The sequence below is a fragment of the Etheostoma spectabile genome, chromosome 3 (assembly GCF_008692095.1).
Source record: "Etheostoma spectabile isolate EspeVRDwgs_2016 chromosome 3, UIUC_Espe_1.0, whole genome shotgun sequence".
NCBI lineage: Eukaryota > Metazoa > Chordata > Actinopteri > Perciformes > Percidae > Etheostoma > Etheostoma spectabile.
This window is the reverse complement of record NC_045735.1, coordinates 33,541,319-33,555,530: the sequence shown is the minus strand read 5'-3', so window position 1 is coordinate 33,555,530 and position 14,212 is coordinate 33,541,319. Positions and strand designations below refer to the sequence as shown.

General features: G+C 40.3%; 1 long non-coding RNA gene across 1 annotated transcript; it reads right to left on the bottom strand.

Moving 5' to 3' along the window:
* Positions 1-3,690: 3,690 nt before the first annotated feature.
* On the bottom strand, positions 3,691-12,681 carry LOC116674396 (uncharacterized). The gene is made up of 2 exons (XR_004328092.1): positions 12,490-12,681; positions 3,691-5,277 (listed from the first exon to the last, which is right to left on the bottom strand). It is a non-coding gene; the product is annotated as an uncharacterized LOC116674396 (long non-coding RNA).
* Positions 12,682-14,212: the final 1,531 nt, after the last annotated feature.

Here is a 14,212-nt window from a genome sequence, read left to right as displayed (position 1 = left end):
ATTGTGGTATTGGTCAGAGTAGACTTTATCATTATTTTAAAGTTGCATTATTGAATTTTTGAAACCTATGGTAGCAAACACAACACTGAGATATTATCAGCTTGTAAAGTTGTTACGGTAAATTGTGTTAATTCGATTAAAATTATTTATATCGTCAAATCATAACATTATCTCAGGACACTTTCCAGATATGGTAGGTCTAGACCACACTATAATTTATCCAAGACGCAACAATTCCTCCCCAAGAGCATTTGCACAGCGCCCCGGCTTGAAAGCCCAATACAAACCTAATACTCATAATATTAATAAACCAGCACAAACTCAGTGGGGCCCTTTGGGGTTTGAACCTTAATGATAATAAAAATCTGAACAATTTCATTATGATGGTATGCCCTTCGCATACCATGTCCTCAATGGTAACTCAATCGTTCAGCTCTGTTTCCAATATTGAAGTGATGAAGTTTCTAGACTTAAGGTCCACTATCTGCTGCAGGAGGGGAGGAAGATCATTCCCAGACAGAATAGATTACAGAATAATTACAATCAGGGCTTTGAACCGGTTCAAAGAACAAAAACGAAAACTTGGAACTTTTTGTATTTTACAGGGAACAGAAATGAAACCGGAAACGATATTATTTTTTATGTTCTGGAACAGGAACACTTATTTAAAAATAATGATAACCGGTTAATACCGGTTTTATTTCGTTCCTCAAAGTTTCTGTTGCCTAATTAACAAAAAAAAAAAGTAATTATTTTCCTGCGCACGTTACCATGACGGCTGAGGTTCACTTCCTGTGTGACATCACATCAGACATTCGCTGAGTCTGACTGAATGGAGAGAGAGCATAACACCCAGGCTAGAGAGAGCAGTGTCTCCACTCCACATCTTAAATAAGAGGTAAATTACGACCCATCGTTAATTAAAACGTTCATTCCAAACACAATATCAATAGCTATATTTGTCGAATCCACGTTAATGATGGACTAGCGAACATTTGGCTAAATGGCGCCAACACCTCTGTTTGCCTAATGCACAGACAGCAAGCTATTCTTGGTAACACACTAAACAGATTATCTTTCTCATTTGTGGCACCTTTTCTGTTTGTGTAGATGGGAAGACATACAGAGAATCCAAATTGCCAACATTTTTCCTTTGACCCATAAACAAACAAATCAAAGTGCAAAGTTGAGGGATGTGGAGCCGAAATAGCGGGCAACCATGGGGGGAACTTGCAGAGGCATATCCAAAGGCGTCACCCGGACCTGTTCAATAAGTCTTCGAATTCTTCTGCTACCACACAAAAAAGACTTGGCACAAGTCAAAGAACTTTAGATGAGGTTACTGTGAAGAAGCCAAAATTCCTCCATGTACCCATTACATCGGAGGCCCTCGTAGATGCGTGTTTGGAGCTGGTCACAGTGAACGGCAGACCATTTTCCTTAATGGAAGACACTGGCTTTAGAAAAATAATTGACCCACTACAACAAGCAATTGGAAATGGTTTTGCAATTAATTCAGCCAACATTCGGGAGAGGGTCACAACACTCGCTGACAGCGAAAGGAGAAAACTGATAGACGAGCTTAGTGGCAGGCTCATCCTGCTGAAAATCGACAGTGCCACTTGCAGGGATCGCTCTGTTTTGGGGATTAATGTGCAATATGCAGAAGGAGAAAACATTGTGTTACGGACGTTGGCTGTTCAAGAACTGTGCGAAAGACATACGGCCTCCTATATATCTTCTGTGGTGTTGGAAGAGTATAAAATCAGTCTGAAGCAGGTGTACTCGATCACTGCGGACAACGGTGCCAACATGCAAAAAGCAGTGCAACTTTTGTCCGACCTGCAAGCGACAGGCAATGATGAGGAGGAGGACACTGATGTAGACACAGAAGCTGACGACACGGGAGGAGAACCTGATGTTGAAATTGATTCTGTTGTTCAGGGGCAGATCTTGCGCAGTGTGCGTTGTTCAGCACACACTTTACAACTAGCAGTAGATGATGCATTGAAAGAGAAGGGGGTGTCTAACGTCAATGGTAAAGCACGCCGTGTTGCTAAAAAGTTGCGCACTCCAAATGTTGTGGCCGTTATTAAAAGAATGGGCCACAGGAGGGCCATAGTTGAATGCCCCACGCGCTGGCATTCCACACACGACATGCTCGAACAACTTTGCGAGCTCAGATCGTTTTGTGATGACATGTCGCCTACCGTTAATGATCTGCATTTAAGTGAACCCCAGTGGCAGGCCATTTCAAATATAGTCAATGTGCAAAAATTACAACCAAATGCATCCAATCAGAACAGCTTACCGCAGGTGACTTTTACGGCCAGTGGCTGAAGTGTGTGTTAGATACCGACAAAATTGACAGCCCCTTTGCCAAACGACTGGTCCAGTACATGAAATCACGTCAACATACATTGTTTGAAAATGACGCATTTGTGGCCGCTTTATTTGTTGACCCTAGGTATAGGCTATTTTTGACAGATAATCAGGCTGACATTGCGAAATTACACCTGTGCCGCACTTGGGACATGATCCAAAACCTGTCCGCCGCCCCCAACACAGACAGCGTAGCTGAGCGTTAGATGATGAAATTGAGAAGCTGCTTGTGGCTAAAGAAAGACAAACCACTGTCATACAAAAGGGCCGAGTTCCCATTGCATCGTTGTTAGACGCCTATTGCAGAGAAGCGCGTTTAAAGCGCACCGAGAATGTTCTTCGTTATTGGGCGTCCATGGCCGCTTCAAATGCAGATATGCACAAACTCGCAATGTCCGTCACAGCCCTCCCCGTGACCCAAGTCAGCGTGGAGCGCGCATTTTCATCTTTGAAGTTTATTCTTTCTCCGCTCAGGTCGTCCCTGAATGATAAAATTCTGGAGGATATTCTTTTCATCCGCCTGAATAAACAATTTGGAATGCAGGCTGACCCATTTGCACTTGGTTAACGTCAGATATGGGGAGTAATCTGCTTTTGTGACTGCATGATTTCTTTTATTTTTATTTATTATTGGCTGTTAGGCATATTTTTTTGCATCGTGGCAATTTAGCCTAGGCGATTTAGCCTACTCTCGTTAGGCCTAATGTCAGTCACAAATCTTTTTTGTTGTTTATTTAAAAATGCCAGGTTGGAATTTGTTGTTTTAACAATAAACTACACATTTGAAATAATTGTAGGCCTTTTTAATTATTATTATTATTAATAATATAATTATTATTTAATAATGGTTGTAATATTATTACATTTGGTTTAAGCTGGATGAGAAAGATGTGACATAATTCTATAGCATTAAACAGCTGACAGGAACTAAAGTAACCGTTCCGGGAACAGTTTTTTTTTTGTTCTAACCGGTTCGGTAACATCACTTTATTGGTGGAACTCATAACCGGAAACGTTATAATTCCGTTTCTGTTCGGAACGAACCGATTGGGGAAAAAAACAAAACGGTTCAAAGCCCTGATTACAATATATAAAAGGATTATTAACCTAGGATACAGTGTGATGTGGTGATAGTGGAGATTGGATGAAGAGAGCTGTACTATATCTTCCAAGATTGTTGGCAGTCAGGAGTGTCACACACACACACACACACACACACACACACACACACACACACACACACACACTATTTGTTGTATATCAAAAACACATTTATGAGCCACACTGATGAACTGGGTGACATGTTCCTTCATTGCCAAAAAAAACTTTATTTTTGACTCAATCCCACATACACTGTCCTTCCCCAATAACTATAATGTTTGAGTAAGTTAACATTTGTTAACGTCTGCAGTAGAGAATTGTTTCAGGAAAAATGGAGTAGAATTAAACTATAAATTTGATTTGAAAATTGAGATTTACATATTCATTGTAAACCAATAGGCTTGTAGCTGTTCTCAACAGAAGTACAATTAAAGTACACAGTACGATACTTAGTAGTATCTAAGCACTGTGTCTTTCCACGCTATCTAATAGTTAATATGCATATTTTTAAAGCCACTGTGTGTAAGCTTCGAACACTTTTGACACCAGATCATCCCCACCTCCACTGGACCAACTGAATCCAACATAACTGTGACTGAACAAGTTGAAGCAACAGAAATGTTACCAGGACGGACTTAAAAATAAAAATATAAGTAATCAGAACATGTAATCAGACTAAAGCTCAGTGAATACATTTAAATACTACTTAGTCTTGCGTCAAAAGATCTCAGCAGTGCTGTTTCAACACTGAAGTATGGTCTGGCTTCAATGCTTATCTATCAAGACTTCTAAAACACTAACCAAACTCAAAATTATTTAATTTTAATTTTTTTATTTAACTGAAATACTAATTGCAAATCTCTTAAGGCACCTTATTACATCTGCACAGATGTCATGAATAACTCAAAGGTATAGTTGTCAATAACTTAATATAAACAAATTGAGTAACTTTCACATTAAAGATGAAGACCTTTGGGTGTGTTTGAACATACTGGACTTAAGAGAACATATTTTACAATTACATTCAATAAGATACTCTAGAGCTGCATTTAGGTGTTCAACAAGGCAGGAGCAAACTGAATACTTCTTGTCCCTGAAACCGTTTTCATACATTCTATTGATACAGATAGGCGCGGGTGCTGTCCAAAGAGTGGTACACGTCCGAGACCAGGCTCATGTTGCATTGACTTGAAATATTCAGAATAGCACCGAGTCAAAAGTTTAGACATTTTTTACCATCTCTGGTCAAACTTGACAAGCTGTGCACGAGTCCTTTGGTATGCATGATATTGCATAATTTTGTAAGACATCAACATGAATACATGTGCTGCTCTAAAATGAACAGGATTAAATGGATGTTGATGATGTTATCTGAAGGCACTAAGGAGCATTTGTTTCTCTGCTCAGTTTGATTTCTTCTTTCTGCAGCTTGAATCCTTAAAGCAAAGAAACACACTTTGGGGGTGGCTTTCAGACATGATGGGGGTAATCCTTTGGGTATAGCCACTGTCAGTTTTCAAAGCCCGTTGGTCTAGGAGTTCATGTCTTCTTAGTAGAACTTCAATGTCTACTCTATAGCACCAGGCCTGGTGGCCACATAGACAAAGACAACGATGAGCAGCACCACTACAGCTAGTGTAGGCAGTACTATAGTGGCCACCTGCTGTCGGGCTTCCTGCATGGCCTGCTTACGTTCCTTCTTGTCCTTGGACGTTTCTTTTTTGGGTTTGCCTTTGAGCTGCCTCATGATATCTCCACGACTGCTCACTCTGTCCTTGTTGTGCTCACAGGAACCTGGCTGAGACAGAAACATACCACAATGAGTCAACTTTCAAGTAAAGTTGTAGACAGCTAGCATCATTACCTGGAACATCAGACATTGGACCTCTCTACCAGGACATTTTTGATCTTTTCTCATAAATCTCTAGTACTTTTGTCTGTCAGTTTTTTTCATATACGTGTTCCGAGTCAGATTTATTAATCTCTCTTAACTAAACAAACTTCGTTAGTTTCAGCCTGACGAATGTCACCTGGTAATGAAGTTTGCTTTTGTAAGATATAATTGTAAGAATAATCAATACACCCAAATTGTCTTTTATTTACAAAACTTTCACTACAGAGTAAAAGTAAGAATACTGTCTACAACATGTGTAGAAGATTGCATCACAGCTGAGTCCATGATGGTGGCAACTGCAAAGTCAACAACCATGGCTTCCCACGATCAAATTTGCGTGATCGAGCGATATTTTTAATGCGGCATTTCCTAGAACGCTCTGGGGTTTTTTGCAAAGCCAATCTACCGCTCCTTAAACCAAAGCTCACAAGGCTCTACGGTGCGAGTAATATTTTTCCTCTAGGTCGCACTGGTGCACCTAATGTCCTTGCATCCGCTGCCACTCCACAAATGAAGCAATGTTGTTTATATCGATATGGTTTAATTAACAAGACCCATTTCTTCTGTAAAGCCGTGCCTGTGTTAGTATCTCTACTCTCTCTCCTCTAACTCTCCGCGCGGCGCCGGTCCACACTACTGACATTTGTCCACAGTTTTAATTGTTATTAACACAGCTCTATATTGTTAAGCATGAGAGGCAGACCTGTATGTGTACCAGTGTTTCCATGGTAACTCTGCTATCGCGACCGCCACGGCGAAAAACACAGAAGAAGTTATTGAATGCAACTAACTTCAGTTTGTTGAGTAATAGCGTGTGAGACGTAGCCTGCTGAACCTAGGCGAGAGATGTGAACCATAGCCTGAATATCACAGTTCATAAAAATGCAGCGCAGTGACGATACAGAAATTTCATACACACAATGTGTGTAACGCCGCTGCCCCGCCATTCGACCAGTGCTGGACCCATTCATTATGAGTCAGCCTCACTTTGTGAGTACGTCCATCCCACTCCCTCTCTCTCCCTAGCACTTTTAATCAGTTATTGTTCAAAACAAGTGAAGGAGCTTTCTCAGAGATACATTAAAAAAAAATTATACATACATTATACGCTATTTATTTCAGATAGCTAATTTTCATTTACATGTGTTGCAGCTGTATATCTATCCAACATACAACTTCAACATAAGAAGAATGTAACATATTATGGATGTGAAAGCACTTATAAATAGCCTTTGCGACAATAAAATATGTTTTGGTTAAAATCAACAAATAATCGTGGTAATTAATCATGATCACAATATTGATCAAAATAACCGTGACCCTGGAGAGCTCCGCAGCAGAGCTCCGCAGCAGTTCAGCACACGGCGGAGTTGTTTACCCTCTACTCCTCTGGATGGAAACAAACTGTTGTTGGTTTTGTGGTTTTATTCTAAATAAATTTGCGGGTCCTCGTGACTTCAGCTGTCAGTAATGGCCGCAGCATTTTCGGACCTGGTGGGTACTGACGGCCGACACGTAACAGAACCGATCCGCAGATGTTCTGCAACCGATGGAAATTGGAGGTAATTAGTAGATACAGATAATGCCGTACTCGCTCATCCCTAGTTAAAATCAACAAATAATCATGATAATCATTTTGGCCATAATCGTGCAGCCCTATCATTGGCATAAGTAAATGTCATGAGGGCAAAAGCGTCTGGACTTTTTTAGAAAAAAAACATTTTATCCTATATTAGTTATGTTTATTTCTGCAGTGTGACTCCCAAGACATATGACAAGTGTTTTAGAGAGAAGATTGGCTTAGCTTGTACTGCTGTGTGTGATATCAATACATATCGACAGTTGACAGTTAAAGATAGTCTGTTCCACAGTAGCGATCTGCCGTTAGCCTCCACCGGAAAGCTAGCGTTAGTTTAGCTAACAGCTAATTCGGCTAACCACTAGCTGAGACAGCATGTAAAAGACCTTCCAAACTGAAAATAACAGTTAAAATATATAAAACCGTTGTTACGTCAGTTCTACGTTACTTGTGCTCATTTAAAATGCAATCACTCAATACTTGTCTTTATTATTACTGTAAATTCTTAACCCATTTGTGCCGGATGCTTCACGCAGACACGTTACATCTACCGCCAGTTACTGCGTTGCGCAACTCTGAACCTCCTGCTGGCTGCTGCGTGGCGCAGCATTTTGTATTCGTCTGTCTTTTCATGATGCGTGCAGCAGAGAACGCATTGGTTAAAATACACATGAGGCGGCTCTTGTTGGCTATTTAAAGCCATGTGACCACCCAAATGTACTGTGGTTCGCTGAAAATCATGTCAATCAACTAGACATAAATGTGCTTCTGTTTTTGAATTTTTGAGAGACAAGCGAGAAAATGGCTACAACAGAGGATTTTGACAGCAAGGGCAGTGTCATCGAGTTGGAAGATAGTGAGGAGTTCTGGAGGGAGGATGTGGTAGCTGATGATGAAGAAGTGATGAATGATCCTTTGGATAGAGCACAGGAGTGGGATATGTGGGACACAGAAGGAGAAGAGGAGGATGGCTTTAAAAGATTCCAGGTAGACTGGCAAACCGAGGGTTACCAGCCGCGCAAGGCAAAGCAGTTCACCCGCAAACTGGGGTGAAACAGCCGATCCCCGTGGACGCCCTCTGGGTGTGTTTTCAAGGATTTTTACAGATGAACTTTGGGACATATTAGTGACAGAAACTAATCGGTATGCTGAACAGACGGAGATGAAGACTTTTGTCGGGCTGTGTCTTCCCTTCGGTATTTTGAAGCTGCCAGCACGCAGGGATTTCTGGAGGCAGACCAAATGGTTGTACCAGACTAACGTCCCCAAGGCCATGGCAAGGGACCGCTTTGACATGATCTGGAGGTAAGGATCGGTTTGTTTTTTTTGCGCTCTCTTCCGAGTTCCGTTATCTTGCCGAAAATGGTGATGATGGTTGATAATAATGATAGTAATAATACAAACAATAAAGTTAATATATAAATACAATACTGGCATAATGAATAAATAGTATTACAATTATGGTGTTGATGATTGATAATGAAAATAGAACATAGAATAAAGTTAATATATAAATACAATTCTGGCATAATGAATAAATAGCATAATAAATAGTAATATAATTATGGTGTTGATTGATAATAATTATGATAATGTTAATATTTAAAACAATACTAGCATATTAAAGTAATAGCATAATAAATAGTAATGTAACTATGGTGATGATGGTTGATAATAATGATAATGAATACAATAAAGTTAATATATGAATACAATACTGTCATAATGAATAAATAGCATAATAATAGTATTATAATTATGGTGTTGATGATTGATAATGATAATAGAACATACAATAAAGTTAATATATAAATACAATTCTGGCATAGTGAATAATAGCATAATAAATAGTAATATAATTATAGTGTTGATGTTTGATAATAAATAAAATAATGTTAATGTTTAAAACAATACTAGCATATTGAAGTAATAGCATAATAAATAGTAATGTAATTATGGTGATAATGGTTGATAATGGTAATACATGCAATAATTTAATATTTACACACAAATAAATACTATGATGGCAATACTTGTAATTATTGTAAAAAATCATTAATCTTATCATATGTATTTTCAGATATCTCCATCTCCAAGATAACATGGACCCTAACATGGACAAAACAAACAAGCTCTGGAAGATCCGGCGGTGGACAGACCTTCTCCTGGTTAGATTCCAGGCACTCAATGAGGTCAATGGCTTCGTGACCGTGGATGAGTCCATGGTGAAGTACAAGGGACGCCTGGGCTTCCGGCAGTATCTCCCCATGAAGCCGGTGAAATGGGGAATAAAAGTGTGGGTCATGGCGGAGAGCAAAACAGGCTATGTCACCCATTTCCAGGTGTACACGCGTGCCATTCAGGGTAAGACGGAGAAAGACCTGGCACACCGAATAGTCTCAAACCTGGTGACTCCTTATTATGGGTCCAACCTGTCTGTATACATGGACAACTTTTACACCAGTAAACGTAAAAAAGTAAAGTAACAGTGGGAAGTTGATGGTGGACCTCAAGGCCCGGGAAGTGCAAGCTTGTGGAACGGTGCGTGCCAACAGGAAGGACCTCCCCAAAAATTACCAGCTCAGAAAGAAGGCTGAGTTGAACAAGCACAAGTTCAAAGTGGCACAGCGGGATGACCTTACCTTCTGTGTTTGGCAAGACACGAAGGCAGTGATGGTCCTCTCCAACTACCATGACCCGACAGCTTATGGAAGTAAGGAGGAAGGCCAATGGTCAACGCCAGACGGAAGTTCGGGTGCCAGCATGCCTTGCTGACTATCAGCAACATATGAAGGAAGTTGATCTTCTGGACCAGATGGTGGGCTACTACCAGATCCATCATCAATCTGGTGAAGGAGGCTTTTTTTTTTAAACTTTGCTACGGTGGCATGCTACAATGCCTTTGTGGCTGCCGGATCTGCGCGACGAGCCGAGTGGACGTACAGGAGGGGCGGCTACAAGGACTGGCTGGAGGATCTGACCCTGGAGCTGATTGTCCCCGTCACTGTGAGAAGTGCCCCCTATATGCTACTCACAAGCCCAACTGGAGCTTCTGCTGAGCATGAGCTGATCCAGATCAATAACAAGAGGAAGACCTGCAGGGAGTGTTCTCTGAAGCACTGCGGCACCAACGTGCGTCCTGGGTCAACTGTGATTCTTACCTTTAAAATGTATTTTATTTCATGTTTCTATGGGCTACAGAGGCTTAGATATTAAAGTTTTAGTACACGTTGACAATCTTAGTATTTTTTCACAAAAACAGATAAGGATATTCATGCCAGAATAACATAGGTTTTTAGAAGCGTTTTTAGCAGGCGTTTTAGGAGTAAATGGGTTAATTTAGCTGTAGCCTTTTTTTCCCAGTGTTTAGTTTGAGTAATGTTATTTTAGACTGAATCAAGCAGCTAGCGGTTAGCCAGATACAGCACAATCTGTCATAATTGCAGCGGTCAGCCGTTAACTTCATGAATGTATTAAGAGAACGGTATAGCCTCCCCCGGTGTTATCTTCCCGTTAACAGCTTGATTAAGTCTAAAATAACGTTACTCAAACTAAACAGTGGGAAAAGCAAGCTACAGCTAATTTAAGACTTTACAGTAATAACAAAGACAAGTATTGAGTAATTGTATTTTAAATGAGCACAAGTAGAACTGACGTAACAGGTGTTATATATTATAAATAACACACACACACACACACACACACACACACACACACACACACACACATATATATGTATATAAAAAATGCGGTCTTAGCTAGCGGTTAGCCGAATCAGCTAAACTAACATTAGCTTCCCGGTGGAGGTTAACAGCAGGCCGCTACTGAGGAAAAGATCGTGCAGTGTCGTAAATTGTCGTATATCATAATTTTTATATGCGCAACCATCTAGCATTTTGCGCCAGACGGATCGTGCAGGCAGAACGGATCGTATACCCACAACATTAAGTTCCAATCTCAGTTGCAGAGAGCAGAGCGGCTGGCTGCAGCACGTAGCTAGCTCTTGTCCTAGCTACAGCTCTCCTGGCTCCACTGTGGAGTCAGGTTACAGCCTGTATCTACATAGGCATGACTAGGACATAACAACGGTAAATGCTTTTTTGTGTGTGGAAAAAATACATTTTGGAATATTGGATTGAATAAGTTTGACAAACGACTAGTGTGGACTTTACCGGAAAACAGGAAATAAACAGAGGTATGGATTAACCAAGGGGGTAAGCCTCTCCTCTCTAAGTGTAGCTCCAATGGCGCCATTTTAATGCTACAAAGATATCACCTGCAGTTAGCATCCCATTGACTGCCATTCATTTTGGAGCCACTTTGACAGTGAATAACTTTACATCTGAAGCATTTAAAGACTCTATTTTTGCATTGTTTATTTCTAAAGAAACACAACAATGTATAAAAGGCTTCATTACCTTGTACCTCACGTTATGGCTCCGTAGCAGACGTTTTTGTAAAAATAGGCTAACGATTGTGTCATAACCACGCAACTTGTCGCATAGTCGACAAATCACCGTAATGCCAGGAGAAGCCTTGCAGACAATTTCAACTTACATCAGCTGTTTAGGTTTATTGCTAACATTAACTAGCATGTTAGTTAGCAGTAAGTAGCCTGTGTCTGTGTTATCTCCTAACATATACCTACGCTCTCTGTCTCTGCTGATTGGGAATGATTGAGATTTCTCTTGGCACAGCTACCAGAAGACGTACAACTTTCAGACATGTTGCACTCGTCAAAACTACGTCATCAAGCTCAGTTGGCGGCTGCGCAGTAACGCCTACCCACCACCGGAAAAGTGTTTTTTTCCTTCACTGGTCTCCATCCAGAACAACTGGATCTGTTGGTCCATTTCTTTAACTGTCTATGGGATTAAGATAATTTTTATGTCTTTCTGTCACATCTACTGCAGTCAGTATCCCTGTGTTCCCTCGGAAGGAATCTCTTCACATGGGTAACTAGGTACTTCATAAATGTTATTAATAAAAACACGCTTAAAACTTGCACCGTTTAAGCCTGTTGGGTTCTAATTCTAGCAGGAGGATAACACGGTGTAGACAGCACCCATTGTTTTTGTTTTTCTTGTTACTGACAGCACTCCAAATTTCCAAATAACAGCAACGTGTTAAAATCGACCGGAATTCTCCTTCAACGTTAACGCGGCGGCAGAAGCAGTCAAGCTAACATTACACGCCATAACTTTGGTCCCTACACAAATTAGGTAGCTAACTTAGTGACTTTGCCAGTGACTACGTTAAGTAATGTTAAAAGAGTAAACCTAGCTAAGTCCAATGACGGACTGGACTTTTACTGTTAGGTTAATCAGTTAGCCACATGGATACACTTCTTTGTCATGCTTAACGTTATAATATTGTTGTTTAGGGAGAGTGCGGTCCTGTATCCGGTGTCTCCTAATGCTAGTTAGCATGTACTAATTTTAGGAAATGTGAGCTAGTTAGCATAAGTTACAACACTGAGAAAATACTGCTGACCATTCAATAATTCTGTCATTGCGAGTTAACGTGATCTTACAAGCAGAGTCCAAGTTGTTAACAGTTCCACGCTGACAAATTTGTTTTGGCTCGCTCTTCTAGTGTTTCTCCCAGACGTCAGGTTTGTTAAAGGAGAAAGTACAGTAAGTTAAAAACCTGCTGTTACTCACAGAGCTCGACGTGGCAGTCAGTGGAAAGGCATACCGCTTTCAAGTTTACTAGCATGAAAACAAACACTTCCGCCCATACCCTCCAAAATAAAACGTTGCATGCTGGGTAATAATAATCATCTTCATCACCATCATTGTTTGGAGAACACTTTTCTTAACCCAGATCGCATGGCAACGAGACAGAACCAGAATACAATGAGTAACAGTACAGTCATATTACATAAAATAAATTAAGACATTTGGATAAACTAAATTTAAAAGATGTTGCTAACTCAGCCAGCCTTATTTTCTTTGACAGGTTGTTACAGAGCCATGGGACATGACATGGGCCAAACTAAAAAAAGTACACGTCATAAACAGTTTTCCTAAAGTTTTTTTGTTGTTGTAATTTTAGGTAGTTCTTATCACGCTGATGTATGTTTGTGTGTTTATTTTTCTTATAGGTTTGGTTTTAATTAGTTATTTGATGCTATAAAAAGGAGGTAATGATTGACAGCTGTGACTATGGCTGTGACTGACTTGCCCTTGGTGGCCATGATTAGGGCCCCACAGCGGCGAAGGCCCTATTGATACTGAAGGAATTCTTCTTTCTTCTGGCAGTTGAATCGCCTTCCCAGCAAACAATTTTTGGTTTCCGGAACTTTCGTATTTGGTTGCGGGAACGTTCCATAAAGGATAGGTTTGGTTGTGTGTTGGTTTTGTTGGCCAGTTTGTAGTGGGCAATTCATAGAACTATTGTTGCCTGTGTCAGTAGGTCTGTTATCTTGGAACTACTATACTGCTGATTAGGCCATCTGACTGAGATTATTACCTTCTTAACACGTAGTAATATGTAAAATTACAACTAAGGTACATCCATCTTACCTTGGCAGGTGTACTTGTGGAAACTGTGCACAAATGCCCCAGGAGAGAGAAAATTTATGTTGCCGAGAAATACCTCATGTAACTAAAACTACAGATACATTAACTCAAGCTACTTTCTGCTTTTTTAACATTAGGAAATAACAGGCTCATTATGTTGGTTTTTACAGGTCATGAGAAGAATGACCCAGGTTCCTGGGGAGATAACCTGTATGGTTGATCATCCTGGCCTTCATCATTTGCCTCAATAAATATTCTTTGCAAAATGCAATGAATATTTACAGAGTTGACCATGGCCAGTTGAGAATTAGAGGGATAGAAAGGTGAGGCCAATTTGATACAACTGTTAGCGGTTCAATTATATAGATAAAATGTTTAAAACAATACCCATTGATTATTGGTTCAGCATTATTACAAAAACACACAGTATTATCAAGACAACAAAATTAAAAAAATGATTTTGTTTCAAAACAATCATCCAGTGTTTTTATTCATTTAATTTAAAAGATAGCTGTGTGAGCTGGTGCTGGGGTTTTCTTGGAAGAAGTGTCTGTGTCGTGATCCCCTCTTGTGTGGTGCTGCATATACGGAGGGAGTTTCTGGATGTTTTAGGGCAGTATGTTGGGTTCAGACCCCCCCCCCCCTCAACTGAACCGTGACACATGTTCAGCAACAGCATCGTCAATGGAAGGCCTGTCGAGCTGAGCACACAGGTCCTGGGGCACAGGAATC